This window comes from Hemicordylus capensis, chromosome 4 (genome assembly GCF_027244095.1).
Source record: "Hemicordylus capensis ecotype Gifberg chromosome 4, rHemCap1.1.pri, whole genome shotgun sequence".
Lineage (NCBI taxonomy): Eukaryota > Metazoa > Chordata > Lepidosauria > Squamata > Cordylidae > Hemicordylus > Hemicordylus capensis.
The window spans coordinates 67160956-67176696 of record NC_069660.1 but is presented as its reverse complement, the minus strand read 5'-3'; the positions used below and the strand labels follow the sequence as shown (position 1 = coordinate 67176696).

General features: G+C 46.6%; 1 long non-coding RNA gene across 1 annotated transcript; it reads left to right on the top strand.

Annotated features, from left to right (window-relative positions):
- Positions 1 to 129: 129 nt before the first annotated feature.
- LOC128323603 (uncharacterized) lies at positions 130 to 5533 on the top strand. The gene is made up of 2 exons (XR_008306374.1): positions 130 to 2166; positions 2284 to 5533. It is a non-coding gene; the product is annotated as an uncharacterized LOC128323603 (long non-coding RNA).
- Positions 5534 to 15741: the final 10208 nt, after the last annotated feature.

Genomic DNA, 15741 nt, shown 5'->3' with positions numbered 1-15741 from the left:
CAGAAGAAGACTTTCCTGTCATTCAGAGGCAATGATGGGGGAAACTTCACCTGCTGGATTTCTGCTGTCACTCATTCTTAAAGGCACAGGAGTCCTGCCATTGGGGGTGGGTGGGAACTGGGAGGGAACTGACAGCTCTGCTTGAAATAGGAGGAATGTACTACTTCTGCAACAGCACAAGCATGCAGTGGGGTCCAGCAGAGGGGGTAAAATGTATGCACACCCAGCTCTCCTATTCAAGTCTTGCTTCAACATTACCCTCTGCAACTGGTAAATGGCCAAAATAATGGGTGACGATAGTGGAAAGTGGTGGTGATCAAGCCATGTGACATTTCTGCAGGGTCTACTGAAGGACAAACTGGGGGTGGGGGACAGCTGCATAGGGACATCTGGGTTGTGTTATATAGGTTGTGACAGGCTGCATGTTATATAGGTCTAAGGCATACTGAATATGTATCAGTCTGCTTTGGTTTAGCAGATGTACCTTAACTACCTACATCTCCAGCTAACATAAATCCTTCACCTCTTGGCTCAGTTAGTAGCCTCTGAAAGGATCCAGATTCTGATAAGGAAGAGTCTGAGTTATGGAGGCAGAAGTGCAGAGCTGAAAAATATGTTCTTGGAGGTTTTGGAGAGGGGCATTAATGAAGACACTTTCCCCAAAGGCTGTTCGTGGGAGCTAAAAGTTAGCTTGTTCCTGTAACTTGTTCCTCTGATTTTACTGTTAAATAATTCTGCCAGGTTTCCCCCACAGCTCTTTCCTGAAGGATTTCTCATTGTCAGGACACTTATTTATTGGACCATGTTTGGCTATCAGAGTGAGTTTGAGATAACCCTTTTGTTCCAGTGCATTTCAGTGGCTATTTATTCCTATTCAGCAAAGTGATATTGTGTGCAAATATTTGGCTCTGTGATGCATGAGGCTTGATTTATAATCCTCCATGCTTGCTCACTTATGTGGCTTGAATTCCTGTTAGTGGATTCCTTCCTGCACGTGTGTCCGTGCGCGCACACACCATCTGATGGCTTTTCCTCCTCTCTTGTGTCTGACTTAAGAACTTGCAAGTCAATGAAGTCACTTTAGGAAGATGGTAAGATATTGGCACAGTTGACTGTGGCTATAATTCCAGCAAAGACAACCACAGGAAGTTTCATTTTGTAATATCACCTAGTTTCAAGCTCTTTAAATCTACTATCCAGTTTGATCAGAGTTGTTATAACTCTATGGTAACCACTGTCCTAACTATTCCAATAAAAAAGATTAATTCCAAACATGTCTGTTTCAATACAGCTAAAGTTAGTTATGACTAGAACCTTTGAAACCCAATGAAAGCTCATAAATTAGAGCCAAAGAAGACATTAGTAAGAACGGGTTTCTAAAAGTGCTTCCAAGTGCCTCTCTTCTTATTTCCTTAAAAGAAAAATAGTTTTGAGAAGCTTGATCCTCATCACAACCATGGCACCTGGAGAGAGGGAGAGAGAGAGGGAGGTTCACTCCTTACCCTTGCACTATTTCCCTGCTAAAAATCACCTTCCAAATGCTATTTGTCTCCAAAGCGGCTGAGGCTTCTCACATGACTGCTCGAAAGCGGGCTAAGGGAACCCAACCCGCTTTTTTTCCTGGCGGCTAGCCCACTTAAGCCCCCACTTAAACGAGGTTAGCAGAGTGAGCACTCTACTAACCCTGTTCTGGCGATCGTGAGTCACCACGGCGTGGCTCTGTGCCATGGCGACTCATGAGGAGACCCCCGACTAGGAGGCTCCAACAAGCCTCCCAGCCTCAGGGGTCTTCCCAGAATGCCCTGTGCACTTGCGTGGAGCATTCTGGGACTTCCAGGGGCCGGGTGGCTCCCCCATCCCCGCTGCCCCTACCAATTCCATGCTGGAGCCAGTAGCTGTGTGGGCAGCCGATCCAGCTGCCCAGGGATGGCTGGATGTTCATCTGCAGGGAGAGCGGGTCAAGCCTGCTCTCCCTGCAGAAGCCCTACAGGTGCTATACACCGATCGTGTGTAGAGCCTCAAAGGTCTTGCTTCCCCACCCCCACATATTCTTTTTCATATACAGAGCAGGCCCCACTGCACCCCTGCTTCGTATAGGAATGATGCAGAAATGTGCAAGACTGCCTTGTCGTATCAAGTTTAGTTACCACTACACTTTAGCTCAGGGTTTCTTAACCTTGGGCCCCCAGATGTTGTTGGACTCCAACTCCCAGAATCCCCAGCCACAAAGGCCATGTCTGGGGATTCTGGGAGTTGTAGTCCAACAATATCTGGGGGCCCAAGGTTAAGAAACCCTGCTTTAGCTGAATTGGAGCCTTCATATTTAACACTGATTTAAAGCTTCCCACTTAGTAATTCCTTTGTACCTTTTGTTTTACTGTGCTTTTAGTGTTTTTTTCAGCCTCAACCTTTTCTCTTTCATTTAAATCCTATTCTCTGTTACACAGTTGATTCCTATATTTTTTTTTTACATTTGAAAAGTTATCATTGTTTTCCCCACACACACAATTTAGCATCCAGACACAGAAGTGAATAGTTCATGTCTTATGTGGTTGAAAATTCTCTCAGAATAATAGTTGGATCTTCTCCTGTGATGTCTCTTCTACCTCCGGTCTAGAGGGAGCAGAGCTATTCACTCTTCTACAATGTGATATTGAAACATCAAAGTGTCTCTGAGAAATAGCTAATTGATTTGTGTGGGTTTTTTATGGACTTGTCTTTAATCTTGTGCATTCTGTTCAACAACTGTCTGAAGAAACTGAATTACCACAACGTTGTGTTTGACTTGCACCTTTTAAAAAGAGTGAGTCAACCCCAACCTTGAATATTGAGATATGTTAGGGTGGGGCCAGCCTAGGATTTTGTACTGTCCTCTTTTAACAGCAAAATAGAGACAAAAAGCTGGAGCCAGTGGCATAACCACCACTGGAAGGGGGTGGGAGGGACAAGTGTCCCTGGGCTGCAAGAGTGGGTGGGTGTCCCCTGCCTCCACTGCAAGGCCACTATCCCATGCCCGCCATGCCCCTTCCACTTGCATCAGCATGCTGGCACCAGGCACAGATGTATGGCCCATCCAGCTAGTGAACACTTTCTTCATTGACCCGAAGAGGACAGGAAGCACCCAACTGGGCTGGCGAAGAAAGTGCCAGCTGGACGGGCCACATGCCCATGCCCAGCACCAATGCCTCCTGTCCACTACCCCGTGTGTGCTGACACAGGCAAAAGGGGGCATGGCGGGCACGGGGTAGTGTGCATGGCAGCACCAGGGACTGGAGGGTGCTACATCCACTTTCCCATCCTGTCCCAGGGCAGCTGCCAGCCTTCCTGAGCCCCTGGCTGGAACACAAGTGTGTGGCATGCTGCTGAACACAAGTGCCAGTGGCACCTGCCCCCATACCATTTAGACACACTAGTTACATGGAACACATTGTGAGTCATGGCCTTTATGGCCTCTCCAGTGGCAGCCAGTAACATGAAGAAATAGCATAGAACACTCATAATGGGGTGACTGAACTCCACAAGTGTTTCTAAACATTTTGACCTGGCAGAGATTGCTCCTAAGGCTATTCCATAGTGACTGTAATGTCTGCTCTGGTGCAAAACCTGGGAATTAGCTAATGTGGACTACTGTCTTACAGGGCTCATTCCTGTACTATGTGTGTTGCTAGCAAAACATATAATTATATATCACCACAACTGCCACATCTTTATATATACATATACACAGAGAGAAAGAGAGTAGCAAAATCTCTGTTTTCAGCAAACTTTTGGTGGAGTTTCCAGTACAAACTCCTGTATATTGAAGGTGTTTTTGTACATGAAAATAAGGCACATGCTTTTTGCATCACAGATTCGTTGTTGGAAGTCCAACATGGCCTCATTGTCCAGAACAAGGTCACTGTTGGGCCACCAAGGGCCAATTCTGATCTTTAGTCCTTGGAACTGCCACCACCATAGATCCCCTGTGCAATGAGTAAAACCTAGTAATAGTATTTTAGCTAGTTTGGTATAAAACTACTTTCTGTAACTCAAAAAAATCTCTCTTACTAAGCTCATAGTCACACTGTTTGACTCTATTTTTGTTGTTGTTGTTGTTGTTGTTCTGCCAAACTACTCATACTAATGCAAGGCTGAGTTTGATACTTCACTTATATTGGGGCAAAATGGTCCTTTTTAAATTTAAAAATTGTTTTAGAATGAATATTCAAAGATGTATGCATTGTATTACAACAGAAAAGCTTAGCAAATTGAGTTGCTAGGTTTCATGCTTGTTTTTCAGTAATGATTAATAAACATACTAAGTTTAACATGGTAAATTAAAAAAATATGTTGAGTTTGTAAATGTCTAAACATGGTGAGAAAAGCAATGGGAAAACCTGGTAAGTCCTGATGACTTGCTAAATTGTGATACTGATTAAGAAACATACTAGGTTTTGATATTGTACATCTAGACCTTTTGTGAAACATATCATAAAGCAGAAACTACAGGGAAGATTACAGTGAAAGGTTTATCGGATGATAGGGCAGAATCTAGTGAGTCAGTATATATACTTAACTCTTTTTGTATGAAATTGACCTACTAGGTTTTGCCATTGTGCAGGGGCTATGTGACTTTGAATTGACATGTTTGTGAGTATGCATTTACCCAGAGTATATTTACATTACATACGGGCCTGGATCCAAATAACCACATGACTGGTTCTGTGCACCCAAGGGGGATTGCCCCCAGGTTGCATGGCAAACCTAATTTGGAACTGTGAAAAATTTGAAAACCAGTTGGATGTGGCATAGGGATCTGCCTCTTAAAAGGAAGCAGTCAAATACTATGGTCATGTCCAAGCAGCTCTTTAGAACCAATCCAAAGGGGTTAGTTACTTGTATCTCAGGACAAAATCAGTATGATAGCTGTAAAATATAGAGAGCTTTGCAACCCAAAAGCCACCAACCAATGCCTGACAACAATACCTTGGTTGTATCTGTGTCTGCCTTAGTTCCTGTGTTATGGAATAGTGTATGAAATGTGTCCTGAAATCTCTTCCTTGTCTTCTGCTTGACTATGCCCTGCAGCAACAGGCACAAATGTAGCTCTGAGGTAAGAGAATCCCTATTTGATTTCTTCCTCACCCTCCCCATCGAGTAGGGGGGAGACTGTGTATACAAGTTGGCACAATTCCTTACTGTGAACATTTTCTGCTGTGATTCATATTGAAAATACAGATAATATATTTAAAGTTATTGTTAATGTACAAACAAAAGACACGTTTAAAAGAGAGATGATTTTATAAGACGTACTCCAAATGATGCAATGATGTTTTTTAATGGGAAGTTCTGGAATAAATGGAAAGGTTACCAATATAAAGCTAGTATTCATTCATCAAAGCAGTGTCTGAATGTTTTACAAAAAGCGTGTTGTGTTTTTTAATGCAGATGTGACATGGATTGTTGTGAATGTTGATCATTTTCTCACTGAGGCTTGTACTGCAAATATATAATAAATGCTACAAACACTTAAAATAAAATTTGCTGAATACCAGGTTGTTCTGGTCAGAGATTTTATTTTGGAAGATGGAAAGATTTTTTATTTTCTTTTTTTCCGTTTGTTGCAATAAAGTTGTAGTATATAAAAATAATCAAGGATGATAATAATACATGTGACTATAACTGAACAAAAAGAAAGAAAAAGAAGACAAATCCCTTAAACACAGCTTAAACATAAGATACAACCAATTCAGGAGGGGGGGATAATGGAGGAAGGGCGGGGGGGAGGAAAAAAAACCTTCAAGGATTTATATCTTATGTTTCAAAACATAAACAATTCATTTGACCAGATTGCTGAAAATTTCTCTTTATCTTGCTGATGGGGAAAAACCCCAGTTCAATGCTGACAGGAAACACATATCAAGAATCCAAAGCTGCAATTCAGGGGTGAATTTGTCCTTCCAGTGTTCCTTTTGCAACAGCTCAAGCATGAAGAATGCATGGTTCTTGATGTAGTGCTAGATTCCATATGCTGGGGATGTGCCCCAACAAAACATGAACATCCTTAACAGACAATGAAAACTACAATGTAATATTAACTACCATGTGAATTTCAAGCCAACATGGTGCAATAACTGAACATGCTAAACCATATGTGTAAGTGTACCTGCATACAGATTACACCTCCAACATCTAGCAGTCTGCAACCATCCCTTATTAAACGTTCTCTAAGGTGTCCAATAGACATGGAGTGAAACATCTGCTGTATTACATTACACCCTGCCTGTGGCCTCACAATTGAATAAAAGGTACTCATATATTCATCAAAGTTCATTATTGCTTACAAACTGCCATTTCGGCTAGTATATTACACTAGTACAATTTTATTGAGCACAAGTTTTATCAACCGAGAAATCAGTGTAATGAACTAATTGTGCCCATTTATCCAAATATAGAAATCAAGATATATTAACACATCCTACTTGGCAGTCTATTTCTCTGTTAGGGTACCTCATGCTACAATGCAACAAACCAATCACAATCTAGGGGTCATCGCTTGGAACAAATCCTTACATGATAGATCAACTGAAGCCCAGTAAAGAACTGTGCAATAACAGTAAGCAACATGTTTGTTTGCTTATTTATTTATATACTGCCCCAAACCAAGGTCTCAGGGCAGTTCACAACAAACAAATAAATGAAACATTAAAAACAATTACAATTCTAAAAACAATGTAAAACAAATCAATAAACAGTCTAAAATTTAAAAAGTTAAAAAGCCTGGGTAAAAGGATGAGTCTTCAAACAGTTTTTAAAAGCCTCTAGAGACAGGGAGACTCTTATGCTCAATGGAAGGGCGTTTCAAAGTCTTGGGGTAACAATAGAGAAGGTCTGTCCCTGGGTGGCCACCAGGCGACATGAAGGTAGCCACAGACGAGCCTCCCCTGATGTACGCAGTGGACGATGGGAATCATGCAGAAGAAAACACTCTCTTAAGTACTGTGGACCTAAGCTGTTTAGGGCTTTATAGGTTATAACCAGCACTTTGTATTTTGCCCAGAAACTTATTGGCAGCCAGTGCAACTCCTGTAATACAGGAGTAATATGGTCTCTTTGAGATCATATTATATTGCCAATTGTGCAATAGCTGGGACTGTTGTCACCAAAACTCATTCAAAGCCATATCCTTTGTTTTGTCAAAACGTTACAGTATTCCAAACGCAATCATCAAATTTTCATCAAATCTGTTGTACATTCATCCATGCAGTACTCAAGTGTTCTCAGTGCCAAAATACTAAGCATTTATGGTCATGTGTGGCTGCAGAGGGCCACATCTGCTCGAGCTTGAGGAAAACAGAGTGTCACCTAGCACAAAGAGTGTAATTTTGTGCAGCATGATTCTAAACTTGCTTACTCAGAAGCAGATAGCACTGAGCTCAATGGAACTTACTCCCAAGTAGGTGTGTAAGATTACAGTCTCAGAGTGACAGCCTAAACTGGTTATAGCAAGCAAACCAATTTCACATTGCGTACACCGCATAGAGAGGCATATATCAGGTGGAATATAAGTCGGAGAAATAAATATTGGCATCAGAAAAGATGGCCATGTTAAGATGGCTGTGCCATTGACAACATAAAACATCTAGATTTCTATTTTAAGCATATTCCTGTGTCACTGCTACCTTCCTTCGTTTCAAGGTGCTATGTCTTTCCATTTGCAGCTGTGCTTGCAATTGAAATGCAGGCCTAGTCTACACACCGAAGGAAGTTCAGCCACATGCTCCTTGTTAATTAGTCCAACTGCTCCCTTTGAATTTTGCACTGTACCTCACACAGTCTGTGTGAAGGGGAAATAAGAATATGAAGCCTAAGCTGACATATTTACCCAGAGAGTCTGTGACAAAGCTTTAATTAGCCTAGAAGCTTGAGCTTCAAAGATCAGCACTGGAGGTTGAACTTTGTATATTATCCTGTCTTGTAGACAGAAGGAACCTGTGCATTGGTGTTTTCTCAGCTATGCTCACGTTGAAATAAGGCTGCAGCCCGGCCACATATGAGTCATACGAAGGCACAGAGACTATAACATGTTGTCAAACAGGTTTACCTGCCATGGATAGAGCTCTCTTACTTTGTGAGTGTGGTTCCTGTCAGAGGAAGGCATGCTTACTGCAGACCTCTCAGTTGATTCATATACGTACCATGGTCTGCAGTCTCTACTGTTGACCTCTTTCTCTTTATGAGGGATCTGCTTTCATCCTCCAATAAAACATACCTTTCATCCTGACAGTTGCAAGCCATCAGTTCTGAATTAAACTGGATACAATTCTCAGTCACCCCATAGCTCACCTTCAGTTCTAGGCAATTAACAATTTTAGAGCAAAGAGGTACTTTTTAGAATGACTCTATTATATAAGTGAGGGCCTAGGAGAGATCAACTATCCCTATTGAACTCCAGCAGCAGCAGCATCCCTCCAGTGGCTGCCGCAGATGTCTACCTTATGTTTCTATTCACGTTGTGAGCCCTTTGGGGTCTGGGAACCATTTTATTTTTCAGTGTAAACCACTAAAAACTTGTGTTGAAAAGCAGTATATAAGTATTCATAAAAATAATAAACTCTGCTTACTTTTCTCCACTATTTATAAAGTGAAGTGTCACATATGGACAACCTGAGAACTAAAATGGAGACAGGAGAAAAGTGTCTCTAACAATGGTAGAAAGCCCCTCACCTTGCAGGAGAATATTGGGGTCAACCTCCCCCCTGCCGCATTCTGCCCAAATTGGTCAAGAAGAAGGGTTGTGCTGTGCACTGCCCTCATGCATCACCAAAATCCTTTCAGCAATGAATGGAGATTGCTCTCTCACTGCTGAAAGGGGGGAGAATTGATCTCTGTGTATGCAACCATAGGAGATACACACACACACACACACACACACACATATATACTCAGGCCAGTACATACACACACACACAGGCCAGTCCTGGAATGCACGTTAAGCTAACTGGCCTGTAATTTCCCGGATCACCCCTGGATCCCTTTTTTAAAATCAGTGTTACATTTGCTACTTTCCAGTCCTCTGGTACAGATAGTGATTGCAGGGACAAGTTATATATATTCCACAAGGAGGTTGGCAATTTCACATTTGAAGACTCTTGTATGGATGCCATCCGGCCCTGGCTATTTGCTAGCGTTCAGTTTTTCCAGACATGTTAGAACATGTCTTGTTGCTTCTATGTGACTAAGTTCTTTAGCCTCCATTCCCGAAAAGCCTGGTTCAGGAACAGGGATATGCTCAGTATCCTCTGCCGTGAAGACAGACACATTTAGCTTCTCTGCAACCTCCATATCCTCCTTAATAATCCCTTTCACTTCCTCATTGTTCAACTACCTCCCTGGCAGGTTTCCTGCTTCTGATGTATTTAAAGAAGTTTTTGTTATTTCCCTTGATGCTTTTAGCTAAATGTTCCTCAAACTCTCTTTTCGTCTCCCTTATTGTCACCTTGCATTTCTTTTGCCATAGTTTGGGTTCCTTTCTGTTCTCTTCATTTGGACAGGCCTTCCAATTTCAGAGGAAGTCTTCTTCCCTTTTATGGCTATCTTGATGGTACCTGTTAGCCATGCTGGCATCCTCCTGGACTTAGTGGTACCTTTCCTCCTTTTGGGTATACAGTAACTGGGCTTCTAGTATTGTGGTTTTGAGTAAACTCCATGCATTTTGGAGTGAAGTGACTCTCCTGATGTTCCCTTTCAGCTTGCTTTTCACCATACTCCTCATTTTGGAGAAGTTTCCTCTTCTGAGATTTAAAGGGTCCGTGTTAGACTTCCTTGGTGATTCTCTCCCCACATATATGCTGAGTTTGATCGCACTATGGTCACTGTTCCCTAAAGGGTTGATGACACTGACATCACACACCAGGTCCTGGGTGCCACTCAGGATTAAGTCCAAGGTCACCTTCTCTCTGGTTGGTTCCAAGACCAACTGTTCTAGGGCACAGTCATTTAGTGTATCTAGAAACTTGACCTCTTTGTCATTACCTGACTGTGAATTTACCCAGTCTATGTGTGGCTAATTGAAGTCACCCATTATTACAGCCCTGCCTCTCCTTGATGCCTCCCTGATTTCCTCCTGCAACTCCCAGTCACTGTCAACATTTTGATCTGGAGGGCAATAGCACGTCCCCAGTAGCACGTTTCCTTTCATGCCTTGTATTGTCACCCACAGGGTTTCTGTGGAGAACTCCGGTTCTCCTAGGTTTTCTACTGTGTTAGATTCTATCCCTTCTCTAACATACAGTGCTACTCCACTTCCAAGGCACCCCTCCCTGTCCTTTCTATAGAGTTTATATCCAGGGATAACAGTGTCCCACTGGTTCTCATTGATCCACCATGTTTCTGTTATGCCCACTATATCTATTTCTATGTTAGCAACCAAGCACTCCAGCTCACCCATCTTGGCTCGGAGTAGGGGTGTGCACGGAACCTCAGAGCTGCGGTCCGGCACTGTGGGGTGGATTCCTTTAAGGGCGGGGAGGATTTACTTACCCCCCCCGCCACTTGCCCCCGTCCAGCGCGCGTATTTAATGTAATAATTGGGGCAGCAGGATACTTCCCTACTGCCCCTTGTCCCTCTGCAATGCCGCCAGCCGCTTTGACTCACAGTTTTGAAAGTAATTACTGCTGCCCAGTGCCAATAATGAAGTTGAAGAAGAAGCCGGCCTCCACTTCGGCGCCTCTCCGCCCGGCGGCTCCCCCACGAGCCGCCGCCGCCTCCCAGCAGCCACTGAGAGCGGCTCTGCCATGGAGGACGCGCCGCGGCGCCGCGGCAACCCTCACTTCCGGCTACCATGCGACTTTCCCCCACATACAGAGTGGCAGAATGCAGCCACTCTGTATGTGGGGGAAAGTCGCATGGTAGCCGGAAGTGAGGGTTGCCGCGGCGCCGCGGCGCGTCCTCCATGGCAGAGCCGCTCTCAGTGGCTGCTGGGAGGCGGAGGCGGCTCGTGGAGGAGCCGCCGGGCGGAGAGGCGCCGAAGTGGAGGCCGGCTTCTTCTTCAACTTAATTATTGGCACTGGGCAGCAGTAATTACTTTCAAAACTGTGAGTCAAAGCGGCTGGCGGCATTGCAGAGGGACAAGGGGCAGCAGGGAAGTATCCTGCTGCCCCAATTATTACATTAAATACGCGCGCTGGACGGGGGCAAGTGGCGGGGGGGTAAGTAAACCCTCCCCGCCCTTAAAGGAACCCCCCCACCCGGACCCGAACCAGCCAGATCCGAACCGGTCTGGAAAGTCCGGAGGCCTTTACAATGGCTTCCGGACCAGTTCGGACACACCCCTAGCTCGGAGGCTTCTGGCATTGGCATATAAGCACCTATACGCTGAATCTCTTACCTGGTGTATGCTATCTTTCTTTGGACTCTTTGACCAGCTGGCACAGCCTTCTGTCTGCTTTTTATGTGTTTTTGCTCTGTCCTCTTCTGTTTTATCGAAATTCTTTGCACTCTTGCACTTTAAAGGATGGTATTTGCCGAACTGGATACTACCCAGCTCCTGTCGGCTATTCCCCAGGCATAATTTTAAAAGTTTCTCTGCAAACTTTTTGATTTTAAGTGCCAGCAGTGTGGTTCCATCTTGGTTCAAGTGCAGCCCGTCCCTTTTGTACAGGCCTTGCTTGCCCCAAAATGTATCCCAGTGCCTAATAAATCTAAACCCCTCCTCCTGGCACCAACGTCTCATCCACACATTGAAACCCCTCAGCTCTGCCTGTCTCAATGTACCTGCATGTGGAACAGGTAGCATTTCTGAGAATGCTACCTTGGGTGTCCTGGACTTCAATATGCTACCTATCAGCCTAAATTTGGCCTTCAGGATCTCCCGACTACATTTTCTCACATCACTGGTGCCGACGTGCACCACAACAGCTGCCTCTTCGCCAGCACTGCCTAACAGCCCATCTAGATGCTGCGTGATGTCCACAACCTTCGCACCAGGCAGGCAAGTCACCGTGTGGTCAACACACGGGTCACAAACCCATATCTCTATACCTCTAATGATCGAATCACCCACTTCAAGGAGGCTCCCAGCCCCCGGAAGAGTATCCCATGTGTGAGAGGATATGGGCTCATCTTTCATGGAAGGGGTCCCTTCTAAAGGATTATTCCCCTCTTCCTCAGCCTGATGTCCTCCTTCTCCGAGACCTTCATTCTCCCTGACAGCAGAGGAGCTATCAGCCCTGGAGTGGGATGCCTCTACCACGTCCCTGAAGGTCTCGTCCGCATGCCTCTCTGTCTCTCTGAGCTTCTCCAGATCCACCACCTTGGCTTCGAGGGAACAAACTTGTTCCCTGAGAGCCAGGAGCTCCTTGCACCGAGCACACACCCATGACTTCCGCCCATGGAGCAAATAGTCATACATGTGACACTCTGTGCAATACACTGGGAAGTGCCCCCTCCCTTGCTGACTTTCTATCTTCGTACTGGTTTTGATGGTTGTTTACAGTATTTAGAGATAGTTTATTAGAAGGATAGGTCTCAGCTGTAATGGTCAGCTATTTAACTGTCCAAACAGCTGTTCTCAAGAATATGAGGGAGAGATCAGTAATTATATGAGGAAGGGATTTGTACTTACCTTCTCTTCTCTGCTGGGCTCCTTGTGATCACAGGGGTTTGTTCCAGACTCCCCCGCACACTTCCTGCTAAACTCCCGCAAAACTCCAGTGTCCTGCTTGCTATCCTGTTCACTATGCTCTTGGGCCTACACCTCTTATGTAGAGAGTAGGCTTCAATTTTTGTCCAACAAAATTAAAAAGTTGGCCTTAGAAGATCAGTTGAGCAGCTGATATGTAAAAATAGATAACAATTAACACTCGTTAGGAAAGGAAAAAGCATGTTGTTTTCCACTGAAAAAACTGATAAATGCTGACCAACAAAAATCTTAATCTCACAGGAATCAGGTGTCAAGTTATCATAATACCATTGATTTCAGAGAGCTTTGTCTGGAGACCCACCTACAGTAATTTTCTGACCTCAGTCTCTAGGTTTGTCAGATGCTGGTGGTGAGTCAAGAAAATACAATGGATTCTTTCTAGCCTAAGTCTTCTTTGTGTTAAGGTGAGAATTAAAAAAAAAAATATCCGTGAGATTTTGATGTGGGGGTGCTTTCAAACAAGCAGACTCCAATATGCACTCTGGGGTGGTACAGACGCTTGAGAGGATGTACTGCTCCCCACCACCACACACACAAAAATTCTGAATCAGTTCCTAGAGGATGCAGCACACGGATGGTTTGAAGACAAGCAACAGCTGTTAACTCTGTTGGCATTGTGTTCACAGCTGAAGCAGCTTTGTCTCTGTGCCAGTCACATCCTCTGCGCTTTCTCTCATGCCATCTGACACACTGTGGAGGAGGGGGGAACTACCTTTAAAAAAAAATTATTGCAGTTACCTCACCTTACCATCCTCCTTTCTTGTTGCTTCAGAAAGGAAGAAGCACAAGCTTTAGTGTCACAGCTTTTCACCACACACACACACACTCTCTCTCGCGCGCAACTGTGACCTAGAAAATGCTTATTAATTATCCACCGTGTACAGATACAGAGACCTGCAGCAAAGAGCTGCTAAGACTTGCTTGTGTGAAGTAATTACCTCATAGCTGCCATTTTACTTCACAGAACTTCCAGGGATTGTCTGCTCAGCAGCCTGCCCTACCTCTGAAGAGGATATTCTAGAGCAATTCCTTCAATTGCAGAAAGGACTTGTGGGGAACTTTACTGGAGGAGCAGAGATTTTGTTATACAGCTTTTATTTTATTAATTAATTAATTAATTCAAGATATTTTAATCTCACTTTTTGATTCCAACTGGGTTCACAAAGCAACTTACAAAAACTAAAAAGCAAATAGTATCATAAATAGCACCATTATTAAATCAAAAAGAAAACCAAATAAAAAACTAAAGCATCAGCAGTGGCCACCTCCAGCATCAGAGGCAAGATGCCACTAAATATCAGTTCCAGGGGAGCAATGGCAGGAGAGGGGGCAAGCCCTCACCCCCTGCCTGTGGGCTTCTTGGAAACATCTGGGCCTTAAGCCTGATCCAGTAAGGCTGTTCTTATGTTCAGTTAACACAAATGTATACCTTAACTGATCTTGAAAACTCACTGAAATAAAACTGTCTTGACACAATACGTAAACACTAGTAACTTTAAGTTCGGGCGCTAGTAGACCGCTATTGCGTTCTCTGGCCCTCCTCTGGGCGAGGCCGCGGCTTCCCCTCCCTGCCACTCCACTCTCTTGCCCTCCCTCCCCCTTTCTACCCCTCTCTCTCACCCTCCCCTCCCTCTCAGCCTCCTGCCCCAGTCCATCCTGCCCTCCCCGCCCCACTCCCTCTTGCCCTTCCCTTCCCCCTCCCCCTGCCCCACTCCCTCTGGCCCTTCCCCCTCCCCCTGCCCCACTCCCTCTTGCCCACTCCCTCTTGCACCGCGTCCTCTGGCCCTCCTGTGGGCGAGGCCGCAGCTCCGCCGCAGCCTCGCCCGCACCGCATCCTCTGGCACTCCTCTGGACGAGGCGGCAGCTTCCCTTCCCTCCCACCCCACTCTCTTGCCCTCCCTCCCCCTTTCTACCCCTCTCTCTCACCCTCCCCTCCCTCTCAGTCTCCTGCCCCAGTCCCTCCTGCTCTGCCCCCGCCCCACTCCCTCTTGCCCTTCCCTTCCCCCTCCCCTGCCCCACTCCCTCTTGCCCTCCCCCCTCCCCCATGCCCCACTCCCTCTTGCCCCTCCCCCTCTAGCCTTCTCCGTTCTCCCCCGCCGCCTCCTCCCGCCCGGGGTCACCGCCTCCCACACAGTGGCGTTCGCCTCCCCCACGCCTGAGCGCGGCTGGCCCGACGGGCTGCCGTCTTCCCGGGCGGCAGGGCCTGGGCCGAGTGGGCTCTCCGTGTTACCTCAGGGCCAGTCGAGGGAGGCGGCCAGGCCCTGTTCTTCACCGCACCCTGCCGCCGCCGATGCTGCCGGAGGTCGCAGGCCCGGCACCCACCTGGGCCATGGCCGGAGTCCCTGCCGCTCCTCCAGGGCTCACCTTTTTCCTGCTCTCCCCACCACCACCAAGCCAACGGGGGAAGGGCCGCCTCCACCTCCTCGCTGTCGTCTTCTCCTCGGGCGCTGCAGCTTCCCCCGCCTTCCCTACCCAGCGCCCTCACAGAAGCCGCCTCCTTGCCACTGTTGCCGCTGCCGCGGCCATCTTCCCAGTGGGCGGGGCTTTGGGCCGGGGCCCACCATTCCCAGCGGGCGGGGCTTTGGGCCGGGGCCTTCTCCTCGGCCTGCCTCTGCCGACCTCCCCAGCCGGGCCGGGGCCCCCGCCACTGCCGGCCTCCCCTTTGCGGGGCGGGCAGGCCGCCGAGGTCCTCCTGGCTGGGTTATTCGCCTCCTTTGGCCAAGGCTGCGGCTCTGCCGCCGCCTCGGCTGTTCCATGTCCTCTGGCCAAGGCCGCGGCTCCGCCGCCGCCTCAGCCAGCTTCCCCCACCGCCTCCTTCCCCCGCCCAGCTTCGGCGGCCGCCGCTTCTTCTCGGCCCACCGCTTGTCCTTCTCTCAGGCAACATGGCGGCTGGCGCTGGCATCCGTGTCTCCCTCGGCTCTTCTGCGCACACGCACCACGCATGCCCAGAACAGCCGAGGGAGACATGGACACAGACACCAGAGACACGGACGGACACGCCAAGGATCTTATTATATAGGATTGCCAAAGGAGGAGCAAGGCAAATCTTTCTGGAGAG